The sequence below is a fragment of the Staurois parvus genome, unplaced genomic scaffold (assembly GCF_062004578.1).
Source record: "Staurois parvus isolate SC_StPar_1 unplaced genomic scaffold, SC_StPar_1.0 ptg000983l, whole genome shotgun sequence".
NCBI classification, from domain to species: Eukaryota; Metazoa; Chordata; class Amphibia; order Anura; family Ranidae; genus Staurois; species Staurois parvus.
Window position 1 is genome coordinate 1,221,293 of NW_028318779.1, and position 19,077 is coordinate 1,240,369.

Genomic DNA, 19,077 nt, shown 5'->3' on the forward strand with positions numbered 1-19,077 from the left:
ACGAGTTTGTACAGATGTTCATCTAATCCTCCTCTTGCTAGAAATTGCTTTCCATTTTGAATTGTGCATTCATTACCTCTGAACTGGACAGTGAGTCCATTGCTTGCAAGGGTTTTAACTGATAGGAGGCTTCCTTCTAGGCTTGGAACATATAGAACATTCTTTACAAGGATGCTCTGCTTGCCCCCTGATGGCGTTTTGCAGTTCAGAAATCCCTGACCATTACCTTCCGCTGTAATACTTTTCCCATTTGCTAGGAAGACTTTATCTTTTACACTAAAATCAATTTCTGTGTAGAATGTCTCGTCGCTTGTCATGTGACTTGTTGCCCCTGAATCAATGTACCATCCATGTGAGGTACTATTCTGAGTCACTTTAAAAGTACCACTCCATGATGCACTTTCATTATCTTTCATGACCGCTTTAGCTCTTTCTCTTGTGGGTAGCTCCCGCTTTCGCTGCTCAGCTTTCCAGATTGAACAGTTCTTTTTCAGGTGACCGGCCTTTTTGCAGTGAAAACATACCCTGGTTTCTTTGCTTTGTCTTATGCCTTCATGCACCATCAGAGCTGCCTCTGGTCTCTCGTTCTCTTCACTATGCAAATTTTCCTTTCTTCTGCTGTATTCATCAATTAATTTTTCCTTAACATATTCTAGCGTCAGTTCAGTTTCTGGTCTAGTTTCTAGAGCATTTATAAGGGCACTGTATGATTCTGGAAGGCTGCATAGCAGTAGTGCCACAAGATGATTGTCTTTCATTTCTTCACCTATTGCACCCAGCTGGTCCACAATATCTAGCATAGCATTTACATGTTCACCCATTTCCTGCCCTTTTGGCACCCTCATCTTATACAGTTTGCGCAGCAGATATAGTTTACTGTTTAGGTTTGCACGTTCATGCAGTTTTTGTAATGCAGTCCCTATACTTTTAGCTGTGCTTTCTTTCCTTATATGAATGAGTTGATTGTCCTCCACTAACAGGCTTATGACTGCTTTTGCTTGCCTGTTTTTTCTGTCCCATTCTTCCAGGTTGTCATTGGGTCTGTGTGTATCTAGTACCTGCAAAAAATTATCTTTGAATAACAGCATTTCAAGCTTAAACTTCCATAGCTGGTAGTTGGTATTGTTGAGCTTTGCTATTGTAAACTTCATATCTGAAGCACTTGCCATCTTTCAGTGAATTGGATACAGCTCTTGTTTCCTCACACAGGATTTGGTAGGATTGTAACTGCAGCATTTACTTGCTTGTAGTTTTCCTTTTTCCAGTGTCTGGAGCTGGGCCCATAACCTGTAGGTTATGTGTTAGAGAAGACACTGGTAGCTTGTGATGAGGCAGAACAATGTTTTACTTGTGTGGCTTAAGTTGCAAACATACAACACATTTCAGCAGACATCTTGGTTTTTTGCAGAGAGAGAAGAGAGAAAGGAAGAGAGAGAACCAACAAGTTTTACACATATGCACAACTAGTAACCTTAATGTACAGTGCCATCTACTGGTCAAGTGATATTAACACACAATACTATATAGTACATGTTGTTGTATTCCCAACAGCAATCTCATTGAAAAGCGTCTACTTTTCTGTTAGTAAATGTGGAATCGCGTCTCGCACATTTTTATACCGGATATGTTCACTAGGTGGCGCACAAGCGCGGGCTTTGGCGTTTTTGTGTTTGCATATGAGAATACCGTATTTGCCGGCGTATAAGACGACTTTTTGACCCTTGAAAATCTTCTCAAAAGTCGGGGGTCGTCTTATACGCCGGTACACATGTTAGCGGGGCTGCGGCATTAAGTACAGGGGTTTGCAGGGGCTGATGTCTCTTACCTGGATCCAGTCCCACGACGATCCGGTCCAGGAAGCGCGGCGTCTCCTTCAGTTCGGCCACTGGATGTTCGTGCGGCTGCTCGGCTCCGCCTCCTCACCGGTGATTGGCCGCCAGAACTGTAGCTCAGGAAAGGCACACAGGCGGCCAATCACCGGCGAGGGGGCGGAGCCGAGCGGCCCCGCGAAAATTGAGTGCCGGAGCAGCAGGTAAGTGTTCTGTGTAGAGGTGCTGCTGCAACCACATATGCTGGCTGCAGCAGCACCATACGAGAACAGGGTCAGCAAGTCTCAGTGGGAGGAATAGTGCCCCATCATTTCATATAAGTGGTGAAGCGCTCAACTTATAATTACCTAGTGAATACACAAATCATAATAATACAAATAATAATTATTATTATATAAAACTAGTGCAATATCTTCATACACATAACAAATATATATCCCTGGTGATATAGTGAAAACTTATATCTTTTAAACTGTGCAGAAAGTGAAAAAATACAATAATTAAATAAATGGTGATGCCACACTGTGAAAATAATGGCAAAAGTGTTCAAAATAATGTCACTCCATGCTGCAAATAGTGCTTTTCGTGTAAATCTTGACGTGACTCCCCTCAATAGCAGAAATGCCCCCTCACCTTCCAAATTCGACCCTTGCGGGTCACAGAGCCTTTTTATATATATCTCTCTGTTAGATGTCCTCCACTGCCTCCACCGACCATGATCCACCTCCAGGCAGTAAGTACCTCTCCAATTACTCCCCTCATGCACCGAACTTTGCCAGGTAAACCTCTCCTCCACTGCCACCTCCGACCAAGTTCCTCCTCCAGGCAGTAAATATTATCCAATACCCCTCACACAATGGACTCAGGCTCAGAGCGATTCATATAAAACGATAAAACAGACCTCCATAGTGTAACATCGCTTTATTAAGCTAATCCAATACAGTGGAATATTGCACTCACATGTCCTCACGATTTGACAAGCAGTTTCCCATATGCTATGGGTGTATACAGGAGTCCCAAGATGGCGTCCGAACCCGGAACCGGAAGTACGTCACCCCTACGTCGACGCGTTGCGCCACTGTCACGTGGCTTCTTCAGGATACCGTATTGGATGGCCGCACTTCCTTTTACCTCCTCTACATAATCTACAAGGGGCGTGTACAATACCTCCATTTTCATGGAGCCCATTATACAGAGACAGCCGCGATCCGCCGCTGATTCCCCTAATTACAAACTCTAAAAGGGCATAAGAATTACCCATATATACGAAAACTACATGGGGCATATATATTCTCTCGTGGGACCCCCTGTATATAGGACAATTTGCTCATAAATATAAACAACTCCCCATAAAAACCTTTTATTACACCACATAGGTAGATATACTAGACCCAAAAAACCCCATAGGTTCAATATTGTAATTGACATAAAAACACAATAAAAATCAGGGGATAAATCTACTCTTAATACTTCCCCTCCCACCTAGACATATCCATAGATATATCTAAATTCGTGTATATATAAACAAGTAAACACCAAAAATATTTCTATAAAAATTATAAAAATATACATAAAAAATATATAAAAAATATATATACCCATATATATAAAAACCATTCCGTAAGTAAATTACAATTATTTATATTATAATCAATTTGAAGAAATATTGCAAATATTAAAAACCATGTTCTGAACTAATTCTAAAAATTTCTAAAAAACTCTAAAAAAGCTCCTGTATAATACCCATACCACATGTTCACAGAAATGGAAATCTATAATTTACAACCTAAACCAAATATTCTTAAAAATCATTAATAAAGCAATTGAGATCAAATTCAATGTTTAAGCCTCTAGGTATCAGCGTTTGCATAAGGAAAATCCATTTGGACTCCGCCTGACTAATTGTTCTCACTTTGTGGCTCCCTCTCCAGTGCTTTTTATAACGTTCTACTCCCCAAAATTTCAAGCCCGAAGGGTCTTTAGCATGATGGCTAGCAAAGTGTTTAGAAACATTATGTTTTGGGTTCCCTTTTAATATATTTTTCACATGTTCTCTTAGTCTCACGCACAAAGCTCGTTTGGTGCGTCCCACATACTGCAGACCGCAGTTACACTCTAAAACATAAATCACCCCTTCAGTTTTACACGTGATAAAATCATTGATCTCAAATAGACACCCATTACTATTAGCCACAAACTCTTTTTTCTTTTGATTTTGCCCTTTAGTGGCTTTGCAGACACTACATTTTTTACAGGGAAAAAAACCTGTAACATTAAACAGGGTACTCTCTCTATGAACCTTAGGAGGATCTAGTACATTTTTCATAATTTTGTTCCTCAAAGTGGGGGCTCTCCTATAAACAAACTTGGGTTGTTCTGGTAATAGATTACCTAAAATAGGATCCATTTTTAAAATCGGCCAATACTTTTTGAAAACATTTTGGATCTTTTTATATTGTAAATTGAAATCCAATATCACCGCTACCTGATCGGTCTTCTCCTTATCTTCATTTTTTATTTTATTCCCGATGAGTTTCTTTCTATCCATATTGGCCACCTCAAGTTTATTTTTCTCAAGATCACACACAGCATAACCTTTGGATGCAAACCTTTTTTCCAAAATCATGGCCTGAGTCTTGTAATCTTCTTCATATGTACAATTTCTTTTTAGCCTGATGAACTGGCCCTTAGGGATGTTCAGTAACCAGGGGGGAAAATGACAGCTCTCTATCGGGATGTAACCATTCCGGTCCACATCCTTAAAATGGGTTATAGTGCTAATAATTCCCCCTTTTACTTGAATGTCCAAATCCAAAAATTGAAAAATTGAATGGACTGGTTAAGGGGACGAAAGTAAATTGATGAATTTTCTGAATCAATTAAATAATAATAATAAAAACATCAAGTTTGTATGGAAATACAGTAACCAGTCCATTCAATTTTTGGATTTGGACATTCAAGTAAAAGGGGGAATTATTAGCACTATAACCCATTTTAAGGATGTGGACCGGAATGGTTACATCCCGATAGAGAGCTGTCATTTTCCCCCCTGGTTACTGAACATCCCTAAGGGCCAGTTCATCAGGCTAAAAAGAAATTGTACATATGAAGAAGATTACAAGACTCAGGCCATGATTTTGGAAAAAAGGTTTGCATCCAAAGGTTATGCTGTGTGTGATCTTGAGAAAAATAAACTTGAGGTGGCCAATATGGATAGAAAGAAACTCATCGGGAATAAAATAAAAAATGAAGATAAGGAGAAGACCGATCAGGTAGCGGTGATATTGGATTTCAATTTACAATATAAAAAGATCCAAAATGTTTTCAAAAAGTATTGGCCGATTTTAAAAATGGATCCTATTTTAGGTAATCTATTACCAGAACAACCCAAGTTTGTTTATAGGAGAGCCCCCACTTTGAGGAACAAAATTATGAAAAATGTACTAGATCCTCCTAAGGTTCATAGAGAGAGTACCCTGTTTAATGTTACAGGTTTTTTTCCCTGTAAAAAATGTAGTGTCTGCAAAGCCACTAAAGGGCAAAATCAAAAGAAAAAAGAGTTTGTGGCTAATAGTAATGGGTGTCTATTTGAGATCAATGATTTTATCACGTGTAAAACTGAAGGGGTGATTTATGTTTTAGAGTGTAACTGCGGTCTGCAGTATGTGGGACGCACCAAACGAGCTTTGTGCGTGAGACTAAGAGAACATGTGAAAAATATATTAAAAGGGAACCCAAAACATAATGTTTCTAAACACTTTGCTAGCCATCATGCTAAAGACCCTTCGGGCTTGAAATTTTGGGGAGTAGAACGTTATAAAAAGCACTGGAGAGGGAGCCACAAAGTGAGAACAATTAGTCAGGCGGAGTCCAAATGGATTTTCCTTATGCAAACGCTGATACCTAGAGGCTTAAACATTGAATTTGATCTCAATTGCTTTATTAATGATTTTTAAGAATATTTGGTTTAGGTTGTAAATTATAGATTTCCATTTCTGTGAACATGTGGTATGGGTATTATACAGGAGCTTTTTTAGAGTTTTTTAGAAATTTTTAGAATTAGTTCAGAACATGGTTTTTAATATTTGCAATATTTCTTCAAATTGATTATAATATAAATAATTGTAATTTACTTACGGAATGGTTTTTATATATATGGGTATATATATTTTTTATATATTTTTTATGTATATTTTTATAATTTTTATAGAAATATTTTTGGTGTTTACTTGTTTATATATACACGAATTTAGATATATCTATGGATATGTCTAGGTGGGAGGGGAAGTATTAAGAGTAGATTTATCCCCTGATTTTTATTGTGTTTTTATGTCAATTACAATATTGAACCTATGGGGTTTTTTGGGTCTAGTATATCTACCTATGTGGTGTAATAAAAGGTTTTTATGGGGAGTTGTTTATATTTATGAGCAAATTGTCCTATATACAGGGGGTCCCACGAGAGAATATATATGCCCCATGTAGTTTTCGTATATATGGGTAATTCTTATGCCCTTTTAGAGTTTGTAATTAGGGGAATCAGCGGCGGATCGCGGCTGTCTCTGTATAATGGGCTCCATGAAAATGGAGGTATTGTACACGCCCCTTGTAGATTATGTAGAGGAGGTAAAAGGAAGTGCGGCCATCCAATACGGTATCCTGAAGAAGCCACGTGACAGTGGCGCAACGCGTCGACGTAGGGGTGACGTACTTCCGGTTCCGGGTTCGGACGCCATCTTGGGACTCCTGTATACACCCATAGCATATGGGAAACTGCTTGTCAAATCGTGAGGACATGTGAGTGCAATATTCCACTGTATTGGATTAGCTTAATAAAGCGATGTTACACTATGGAGGTCTGTTTTATCGTTTTATATGAATCGCTCTGAGCCTGAGTCCATTGTGTGAGGGGTATTGGATAATATTTACTGCCTGGAGGAGGAACTTGGTCGGAGGTGGCAGTGGAGGAGAGGTTTACCTGGCAAAGTTCGGTGCATGAGGGGAGTAATTGGAGAGGTACTTACTGCCTGGAGGTGGATCATGGTCGGTGGAGGCAGTGGAGGACATCTAACAGAGAGATATATATAAAAAGGCTCTGTGACCCGCAAGGGTCGAATTTGGAAGGTGAGGGGGCATTTCTGCTATTGAGGGGAGTCACGTCAAGATTTACACGAAAAGCACTATTTGCAGCATGGAGTGACATTATTTTGAACACTTTTGCCATTATTTTCACAGTGTGGCATCACCATTTATTTAATTATTGTATTTTTTCACTTTCTGCACAGTTTAAAAGATATAAGTTTTCACTATATCACCAGGGATATATATTTGTTATGTGTATGAAGATATTGCACTAGTTTTATATAATAATAATTATTATTTGTATTATTATGATTTGTGTATTCACTAGGTAATTATAAGTTGAGCGCTTCACCACTTATATGATTTGATTTCACACATCTTGCGGTATAAAGAACAGGTGATAGCAGCTTACTCACTAGGTTCTGTGGAGCGCAGGGGGATTTTTGTATTTTATTAGTGCCCCATCATTGGTGTCACTGATACTAATGATGGGGCATTGTTCCTCCCACTGACACCAACGATGGGGCACTATTCCTCCCACTGACACCAACGATGGGGCACTATTCCTCCCCCCCACTGACACCAACGATGGGGCACTATTCCCCCCCCCACTGACACCAACGATGGGGCACTATTCCACCCCCCACTGACACCAATGATGGGGCACTATTCCACCCCTCACTGACACCAATGATGGGACACCATTCCTCCCACTGACACCAATGATGGGGCACTATTCCTGCCACTGATACCAATGATGGGGCACCATTCCTGCCACTGATACCAATGATGGGGCACCTATTCCCCCCACTGATACCAATGATGGGGCACTATTCCTCCCACTGACACCAATGATGGGGCACTATTCCTCCCACTGACATCAATGATGGGGCACTATTCCTCCCACTGGTGTGCATTGGAAGAGGGGTAGTCTTATACGGCGAGTATAGCCCAAACACTACATTTTAGCAGGAAAAGTAGGGGGGTCATCTTATACGCCCAGTCGTCTTATACGCCGGCAAATACGGTACTTAGAATGTAAAATAAAAAGCACATCTATATTATAATTATTTTTTTTGCTGTTTCTCCAAAATGATCAGACAACTAATGCGTTTACTAATGAATGTCATACATTCTATTTTCAAATATTAAACATTTTCACACTTATATCTCAAATAATTTGGAATGTCTAGTTCTAAGTTCCCAATATAATGATATAGCTTCCTTCTCTTTAATCATGTAACTATTCTATGTTAAAGTCATAATACAGTGCTATAAATGCATGTGTGACAATAATGAATGCATGTAAAAATCAAAAAGTGCAAATAATTGCAATAATGATGTAAAATGGTAAATGGTGCTAAAATAAGTTCAGATAATCATTCCTGAATAATGGAATGTCCTGGAGGTTGCATGTTCTCCATGTGCTTGCGTGGGTTTCCTCCGAGTACTCCAGTTTCCTCCCACACTCCAAAGACATGCTGGTAGGTCAACTGATTCCTGTCCAAATTGGCCCTAGTATGTGTATGTATAAATGTGAGTTAGGGACCTTAGACTGTACGCCCCTTGAGGGTTAAGGACCAATGTGAATGTACAATATATGTGTAAAGCACTGCGTAAATTGACAGCGCTATATAAGTACCTGAAATAAATAAATGATTGCACTTTTTGGATTTTACATGCGTTTATGATTGATAACATGCATTTATAGCACTGCACTATTTCTTTAATATATTTCTATTCTGGGACTGTTGCCAATACCCTGAGTGCTAGCTGCTACCTTCATATCTATACCTAGATTTATACTTATCTTGTGTAATACCATTTTAGTAGTCTATATAATTTGACCAGCGCTCGCTTTATCATTTTTAAACAATGTAACTATTCTACATTGGAACTCAAGCTCTGTCTCCCACGGTGGCTTAGTGGTTAGAACTCACAACTTACAGCACTTGGGTCATGGGTTCTAATCCCAGCTGATGGCTGCATCCCAGTTTGCATGCTTTCCCTGTATGGATGTGTTTCTGCCAACACTCCAAAGACATGCTGCTAGGTTAATTGGGCCTAGTACATGGCTGAGTTTCTGTCCTTAGATTATAAGCTCCTTGACATTTATGAATGTTAAAAAAAGGAGATCAATTTTCTGGGTTGTGTCAGTGCCAGGGATATTGATCAATCAATTAAGATTTTGCCTAATGACTAGAAAGTGGAAAGGGGGTGTGCGTCCTGTTCTGACAAGTTGGAAATGTGCAAGTTTCATGCTGTGTATATTTCATTGTAACTTTTTTTATCTTCTTTTAAACCTTTCTCCTTATACAACTTGACCCCCTCCCCCACCCCATCATCACCTGTCCCATATGCAAATCTATGGATCACGCCCCACTCTTTTTAACTATTTATTTACTGATCAAGTGAATATGTCTCATTTTCTATGAGCTACAGCTCAGATCTCACATTATTATACGATTGCTGATTGTATATCACCACTAGTCTGATTGAATTCACAATTCCTGGTCAGTCCCGTTCCCTTCCCTCTAATAACCTTTAGGGCCAGTTCACACTACATGTGTTTCAGTTGCTTTTTCGGCATCACAAACGCACAGAAAGAAGGTTATATGGTTGTCAATGTCATAATTCACATCGGCACTTGCATTTTCAGCAATGCAGGTGCTGTAAACAAAGTTGACCACGCTGCATTGTTTCTGCACAGAACTGTACTGGAACGCGTTGAAATGCCCTTGAATGTACTAAACCGCACATATCCCTAATTAAATTGAATAAAAAGAACGTAGAAAAAACTAACTGGAAGGGCTACAAAAATACAATGCAATGTGTCCAAAACGCATCCAAAATGTACTGGAACACACTAAACATGCATGCCAAAAGGGCATGCAAAAACGCATCAGAAACACATCTAGACTGTTTCTATAGTGTGAACTGGCCCTTAGGACTTGTTCACACCATTGGTGGTGCAGAAACGCATGCAAGAACACACATTTTCCAGCACAGCAAAGAAATGCAATGCCCTTTGCAGATGTGCGCGGTTAGGTGCAACACACTTTTAAAATAATATGCCTGCAGTATTTTTGCATGTTCCCACACTTTAGACAGCCCATTGAAATTAACCAGCTGAGGAAAAAAAAAAGTAAAAAAAAATGCTCCATTCACACAGGTCCTCTGGCCTGTACAGCATGAATGAGTGGGTTGTTTATGTGGCTAGAGCCACCTGTTACACTGTGGCAGTGTTTCTCAACTCCAGTCCTCATGGACCCCCAACAGGTCATGTTTTCAGGATTTCCATTATTTTGCACAGGTGATTTGATCAGTTTCACTGCCTTAGTAATTACCACAGCTGTTTCATCTGAGGGAAATCCTGAAAACATGACCTGTTGGGGGTCCATGAGGACTGGAGTTGAGAAACACTGCACTATGGGGACACGGCAGCTGTATGAACACAGGTTTTAATCTGACAGGTGTGAAGGCATGGGGAAGTGGCCCTGAATGCTCACTGTCTGTGTTCAGGGCTGTACACCTGCACCCATATGCTTGTCAAATTATAACCTGCAGCATTTACATAGTGTAACATAGGTTGCCTGCAAACGGCAATAGCCACAAAAACAAACCACTGATTCCCACTCTACAGGCCACAGCACCCATGAGCCCCAAAACCTCAATTACACCTCAATTACAAACACAGCTTTATTTATGAACTCAGTACAGTTTTATCATTTAGATTTCACAGGAATATGGTTGGGATTATGTCCATTAATAATGTTTTTAGTGTATTTTTACCATAAATATAATTTGGATATTTTCTCTGGCGGTGGGGGGCTGTCAGGTATGCTGTACAGGGCCCCATGATATCTAACAGTGGCCCTGTTTATTACTGTTAAGAGGATTGTAGAAAAAGAATAGCTAGCTGCACATTGAACACAACCTATTCATTGGTACATAACATGGTCTTGTGGTGAAATAGGGGGCTTTTGGTTTGTTATTTTGGACATACTTGCATATGTGCGCTCTAACAAGGAAGATTTGGGCATATTATATAGCTAGCAAAAATAAACATTGGGGTGCTAGTACATTTCAGGTACTTATATAGCGCTCTTAATTTACACAGTGCTTTACATATAGATGTGGTAAATTCACATCAGTCCCCTAACCCACATTCATACATATACTAGGGCCAATTTTGACAGGATCCAATTAACCTACCAGCATGTCTTTAGAGTGGGGGAGGAAACTGGAGTACCCAGAGGAAACACGCACAGGGAGAACATGCAAACTCCAGGCAGGAGGTACCGTGGCTGGGATTTGAACCACTGACCCTAGCACTGGCTGGTGGAAGTGCTAACCACTTAGCCACTGTGCTACATTCAACTAGACCATGAAATAATCCCCCCAAAAAATACATAGTCCAAATGTTTATTGATCAAATACACATTCCACATTTATTTGGACAGCAACAAAAAAGTAGTTACATTCAATATCTTGGTGAAGAAAAAAAAAAAAAGTAGGATTGATGTTGCTAAAATAGAACAGTCCTGCTCATAAGAGCTTACAATCTAAAAGATTATACTTCTAATGAATTGTGCTTTCACAGGTTACAGCAGGAATCGCTTAATATGAATCACTTGGGCTTATTCACAAAACAAGTTGCAGATCAAAATATCAATATGAAAAATACATACGTGCCAAAATAAAAACACCTCCCACCTCCCCAAATCCCCCACACATACATTTCTCAGCATGTTTGTCTGAAAACTGCATTTCATTCTAAATAAAGCAAACTTGGAAGAGCAGAGCAATTGACATGTGTTAGGATGACAATGCAAAGATAATAAACACACAATCATTGTACAATAACACACAAACACACCTTAGAAGGAAGAACATGCAAAACATTTCCAGCCCACATCAAAACACAGCATGAGTGTGGCCTGGGGCAATTCACCACAATATCTCTTGCTCCCCCCAAACCACCACAGAAAAGGACTTGCAGAAAATAATGTGCCTGTACAAGGCAAAAATCAGCCACTACTGCATCTCTTTATATAAGGAAGGCCACACCCACCACTGTCATTTATTTGGTCAGAGAAAGTGTTTGCACCTGATTAATTCTCTTCCCACTGCGTTAACCCTTGGTATACAGGCCCCACAAATCAGAGTCAGAAAGAAAGCCACAGTGAAGTGTACCTGTGCAGCATACAACAGAACATTGAACAGGGATGTAAAAGGGAACCCTATTGGCAATATTTCTTGGCCCTATGGGCACAATTCACTCCAGATTATCGCATGAGTTAAGGCAGTCACATGACCACATCTCGCATGCAATACTGAAAATGTCAATTCACTTTTGCTAGTATGCGGTATTTCCCATAAATCGGAAAAACACTCAGGAAATCAAACATAAAAAGGCCTTACACCCCAGTCACATCAAAGCCGATTTAGAAATTGTGCGACGTACAGTGAAGATGCCGATTTCCTTACGATTTCAAGAAATCTGACACAGATATCTATGCAAATCGTCACAAAAGTAGTACATGTACTACTTTATAAATCAGTGTCGGAAACGCACCCATGTGACTGCTCTAATAGCAGACAATAGGGTGCGACTTGGCATATACGATTTGCAAGTCGCATGTCATGCAAATCACATGCCAAGTCGCATCCCGGGTGCACGATTTCAAGTGCGATTTGGGAATTGAAATTGTACCTGATATCCGATATAATGAATGTGGATGTGAGTGTCTTAACGTAAGCGATTTGCTGCAGCATAATTTCAAAAGTAGTTCTTGTCTAACTTTTTCAGCATTTTGTAGCGATTTCACATATAGACTACAATAGAAATCGCAATGCAAAACACAATTGAAAACGCAATAACCCATTGGTAAATCTACAGAAAACACAGTGAAATTGCCACCAAGAAGCACAATTTTAAATCACATCTAGTGTGAACCAAGCAGGCAATTCAACAAAGGAAATAAATCTTTGAAGGCATGCGGTATCTGCATGCTCGGATGGGGATCTGTTATGGATTTGGGGGGGGGGACTCCATGTCATTATTTTATTTTATTTATTTTTTTTAATCCTTTTCTCTCTCTCGCTCACTCTTCTCATGGTTTGACAAACTTTCCCAAAAGGAGGTGGAGTGCAAACCAGCATTATCCAATCAATCATTAGTCCAGGCCCTTATTTCATCCCATCCTTTGACATTGACATAAGGTGCAACTTTAAAGGTGTTTGAACAGACAAGGCCTCATTCTATTTCACATTCTAGGGATCATTTAGACAGAAAGCAAAGATGCTGCCACCAGCACATGTATGTTAGGGTAGTCACACAGATATCATGCAAATTCATTGCTGTAGTTGGGATTCAAACCAACAACCCTAGTGTTGTGAGGCAGCAGTGCTAACCACTAATCCACAGAGCTGTTGAACACTAATCCTGCCTGTATTTCTGTGGTGTGAATCAACCCTAAGTCCCTGGGCAAGGTCAGTGTAACTAGCCAGATATCTCAAATGTGACACAAATGTTGTGCTATGTTGCCAATTAAGATGTATGTTGGTTCTATGTATCCCAATACAAAGGATTGCAATACTAATACAGGCGTACCTCAGTTTACCATCGCCTCGGTTAAGGTAATTTTCGGTTTACGAATGAAAATCCATTGAAAATAATGCCTCGGTTTACACAATTGTTGATAATTTTTTTTCACAATACAAAGTGTATGTCGGCACTGATTTTCAAATGCAAATGCCAGCCTTTTTTTTTCTTCACTATAGTTCACAAGCTTAGAAGTCACTTTCCCCGAAGTTACAGAAAACTTTGTATCTTTTAATAAACTCAAAGTAAATATTGTTTCCTTTAGGGATATAAATTCCAAGAAAACTTTCTCTTTTAGCTGGGGGAAGTGACAGGTGAATTTCTGAGTTATAGTGAAGAAAAAAAAAGGGGAAAATTACATTAAAAAACCAGCACCATAATAAATAAAAAACGGCGTGGGGTCCCCCCTCCCATCCACACCAAGCCCTTCGGGTCTGGTATGTATCTTAAGGGGTAACTCCACACCAAAATGTAACAAAAAAACGGCATGGGGTCCCCCCTCCCATCCACACTAAGCCCTTCGGGTCTGGTCTGTATCTTAAGGGGTAACTCCACACCAAAATGTAAAAAAAAAAAATGGCATGGGGTCCCTCCTCCCATCCACGCCAAGCCCTTCAGGTCTGGTATGGATATTAAGGGGTAAATCCATGCCGAAATTCGGCAAAATCAGCCGATTTTTTCCCTGCTTTAGATGGGTCTAAAATAGGCTGATTTTTTGCCAGGAAAAAAAATCAGCCAATTTTGCCTATCATTGCTGCGAAAATTGGCCGTTCGGCAAAATCAAATGATTTTTTGCCAAATTTACTGATAAAAAATGTGCCAAAATCCCAAAAAACGACCGAACAATTAACCCACTAACGGCCCGAAAATTGGCCGATTTTTTTTTCGGCTGAAAAATCGGCCGATTTTACACCCATCTATGGCCTGCTTTAGATGGGTCTTAAATCGGCCGATTCTTCAGCCGGAAAAAGAAAATCAGCCAATTTTGCCTATCATTGCCGCGAAAATTGTCCGTTCAGCAAAATCGGACAATTTTTTGCCAAATTTACCGATAAAAAACGTGCCAAAATCCCGAAAAACGGCCGACCAATTAACCCACTAATGACCCGAAAATCGTCCGATTTTTTTTTCGGCTGAAAAAACGGCTGATTTTAGACCCATCTATGGCCTGCTTTAGATGGGTCTAAAATCGGCACAAAAAAAAATCGTCTGACTTTTGGGCCGTTAGTGGGTTAATTGGTTGGCCGTTTTTTGAGATTTTGGCACTTGTTTTTTTATCGGTACATTTGGATAAAAATCGGCCGATTTTTGGGCCGTTAGTGGGTTAATTGGTAGGCCACTTTTTGGGATTTTGCCACTTTTTTTATCGGTAAATTTGGCAAAAAATCGGCCGATTTTGCAGATCCCTCTCTTATGACTAAGTCCCGGATGTGACGAAACGCGTCAAGAGGAAGTGACGTTATACGCAAGGAGCAGGAACCGGAAGTATCACAGCGGCCATCTTTGTTGGGGAATCGCTAGATACTCGAGTGTGGACTGCCTGGGAACTGTGGGAACTGCCTGGTAATCCCCACTTAGTGGGGTTAGTCCTATTTTGTCTATACTGCTTATGTTTTCAACTCCAAATGCAAGTGGATTTATTAAAACTCTAAACATATATGGAGGTACGTCGTGCTTCATAGATCTATGTATGTGGATGGCACCTAACAAAAAGTGAAGGAGGAGAGGAGGACAAAGTTTCTTGGGAGGATTTCCATACAATATATAAAAAAAAAAGGCGTGAGTTCCATCTACTGTTGGTAAGGGTATATTGGCCTTACTCACTAGAAGTGTCACGTGTGGGTAGGAATCTCACTAAGTGGATCACTTCATGATTTTATGAGCACGAGTGTTCTATTACCTTTCGTTTTTGGAAGGTTTTTTCACAAGTGTTTAATATATATTTTTTTCACTTAAAGTTTGCACAATTTAAGATACACATTTGTGTGTGCATGTATGTGTATATATAAGTTATTATATATATATATATATATATTTAATTAATTTTTTTTTTTTTCTCTTTTTCTGGTGATATTATGGTAATGCACTATTGTGAGTTTCTTTATTTTTGAGGTTTTTCACAACAATCAACACTGCAAGAAATACATCTTCTATTATTTCCTTCTTTTTTATCGAGACACTGGACTTTTTTACTATTTGGTTTAAATCACGGAGACACTGGACTTTATGATTTAGTATAAAGTATATGGGGAACATTTTGTTGTTTGCACATATAGCTGGATTATTTGTTGAAAGAGGGCAGATTCTTGTTTGGATCTATTTATTTGGGATCACATGATTGATGTCCCCGGCTGCCCCCCCCCCCACGTGAATGAGTCTGCGGTATGGTACCGCTACTAATTCACAAAAAAAGCAAAAGTGTAGTGTAAAAAACCACAGTACAGGGTCTTTGACAAGTCCTTTAATATAACAATGTCCCCCGAAGTAGATCCAACGTCAATCATGGCGACTCGAAAAAAGAAAAAAAAGCTCCGCTCTAGACAGAGGCTAGCTGCCTTATGCAGTGAGTCTCTCTCTGACAGTTCTTATATAGGTAAGGGGCAGGGCCAGCCGTGGACATCATCTGAGTGACCCCGCCCCATGTCACATGCTTGCTGCCCCCAGCTGGCCCCGCCTCTTACCTATTTAAGAACTGTCAGACTGTCTCCTGCATAAAGCTGGTTAGCCTCAGTGGCGTCGTAAATTTGATTTGGCGTCTACTTGTTGACACTTCTCTTTAGTAAATCTCTTAGCAGGGTAAAAGTAGACGGTCGCTAGTAAAAATTAGACGTCCGCCCACGGAAATGCGCCTAGGCACAATAGTAAATCAGGGTCAAAGAGTGATATCTCATTGAGCTGTGGATGAAAGTTTATGTTATACAAGCAAGGAAAAGGTTTGCATACTGTTTTCATTTTGTTGGTGACAGGGAGAAGCCCTTCACCTTTGAAAGAGGAATCTTCTGTGTTTAGTTAGTGCCTGGATGGCGAGGATTTATTTTCTGTTTTGTTTGTTTTGATGCTTGCAACCTTGTAAATAAAACTGACAAGTCAGATTTTAGGAAAGCCCTGCTATATACAAACCAATATATAAATAATACTTAAATTATTACCATTAAGTTAATTCAAATTATGATACAAATAACTAATAAAAGTGTATACATACCAAAGAATATTTAAATAGATAATTTCAACTAATCAATCTCCTCCAAATAAATATCAAAATAATTCCACATGAAATACTCCTCTAAAAAAATATTTTACCAAGTGCTCATAAATCATCTATTAGTGACATGATGTACTTACTAATACCCTCAATTTCATTTATATTCATAATACCCTCATTTAATATAATAAAGATAATAAACCAACTAATAACCCTGAACTAAAATGCATTTAAATGATCCCCCATAAATAAAAATAACCAAATGCTCATAAATAATTAGTAGTGATTAGTATGAATCCAAATATCATCAAAATAATAGTCCCATTGAATAAACAATTGTTTATATATAGTGACTTGGTGCTTGTTGTTCTTCAGTTTGTGACTTTTGTGAATCCTTCAAATAGTGAAGATGTGCGCTCACCTCCTTTGATGCCTGCAATTAGGCTAAACACGCTTTCGGTTCACTTTCCCTGGAACCTGCTGGACATATACTTTTGCTGGTAAAATTGGGAGATCCTTCCTTTAGGAGTAATGGATGTATCCTCTGGTGGCTGATTATCCCCTCAGGGATTACTCACTCCTTTTGTTATCTCAGACCTCCTAATTATCCTCTCCTTGTGTTACTCCGCATGCAGGAAGAAATAGAGGACATAGTGCTTTACCTTTTAAAACTTTTTATTCCCACCATCCAAGTATTAAACTCACATTAGACAGGTTTAAATAACGCAATATCCCATTGGAAATCCTCTGCTGGCCTCTGAGTAATACACCTGCCGTCTATCGTGTTGTGCAGCTCCTCTCCGAGTGATGACGTAGCCCCTCCCCTCCCAGTCACGTGGCTTCATCAGGGTGTTGTGATAGGTCACCTATCACAACCCCCTGATGAAGCCACGTGATTGGAGGCGTAACGTGTAGGGGAGGGGCTACGTCATCACTCAGAGAGGAGCTGCACAACACGATAGACGGCAGGTGTATGACTCAGAGGCCAGCAGAGGATTTCCAATGGGATATTGCGTTATTTAAACCTGTCTAATGTGAGTTTAATACTTGGATGGTGGGAATAAAAAGTTTTAAAAGGTAAAGCACTATGTCCTCTATTTCATCCTGCATGCGAAGTAACACAAGGAGAGGATAATTAGGAGGTTTGAGATAACAAAAGGAGTGTGTAATCCCTGAGGGGATAATCAGCCACCAGAGGATACATCCATTACTCCTAAAGGAAGGATCTCCCAATTTTACCAGCAAAAGTATATGTCCAGCAGGTTCCAGGGAAAGTGAACCGAAAGCATGTATAGCCTAATTGCAGGCATCAAAGGACGTGAGCGCACATCTTCACTATTTGAAGGATTCACAAAAGTCACAAATTGAAGAACAACAAGCACCAAGTCACTATATATAAACAATTGTTTATTCAATGGGACTATTATTTTGATGATATTTGGATTCATACTAATCACTACTAATTATTTATGAGCATTTGGTTATTTTTATTTATGGGGGATCATTTAAATGCGTTTTAGTTGAGGGTTATTAGTTGGTTTATTATCTTTATTATATTAAATGAGGGTATTATGAATATAAATGAAATTGAGGGTATTAGTAAGTACATCATGTCACTAATAGATGATTTATGAGCACTTGGTAAAATATTTTTTTAGAGGAGTATTTCATGTGGAATTATTTTGATATTTATTTGGAGGAGATTGATTAGTTGAAATTATCTATTTAAATATTCTTTGGTATGTATAAACTTTTATTAGTTATTTGTATCATAATTTGAATTAATTTAATGGTAATAATTTAATTATTATTTATTGAGAAGTATTTAGGAGCGCAACATATATTTGTAGATATTTCCAACACAGTTGTAGTTATGTGTTTCATGTTTGCGATCCTCTAGTAATTATCACACCTGTGGCTCGCAAGTCACTCTGATTCACCTAAACCAATATATAGATGGATGGAGATAGATGTGGCACAACTCTAACAATACTTGGGATTCATAGCAAGGGCCTTTGTCTAACATGACACAGTGGTAACTGCAGTCTAATCCACAAATACTAATGCGCAGTGGAACCCAGAAGAGCAAGCTGTCTTGGTTAAAAAAAAAAAAAAAATTTTCACTAGTTTAAAGGGTTCTGAGGTGATGATGGCCACAGGGGTAGTTTGTTCCAGGTGGCCTTATGCGGGGCACAGGCAGTACACCTGTGACAGACTCACAGCTTCATCTGAGGGCAAAAAAGTACCTCCTAACATGCGTTTCAATGTATTATCCCCAAAATGCCCAATTGTAGCGTGCATGACTTGACAGACCTGAAGGATGTGCGACTGGGAGACCGCTATTTGCAGAATGTCCC

At 39.4% G+C, this 19,077-nt stretch overlaps 1 protein-coding gene across 1 annotated transcript in view; it reads right to left on the minus strand.

Annotated features, from left to right (window-relative positions):
* The window catches only part of FBXO47 (F-box protein 47), a 422,258-nt gene that overhangs the window by 307,589 nt on the left and 95,592 nt on the right, over positions 1 to 19,077 (minus strand). The window lies entirely within an intron of this gene.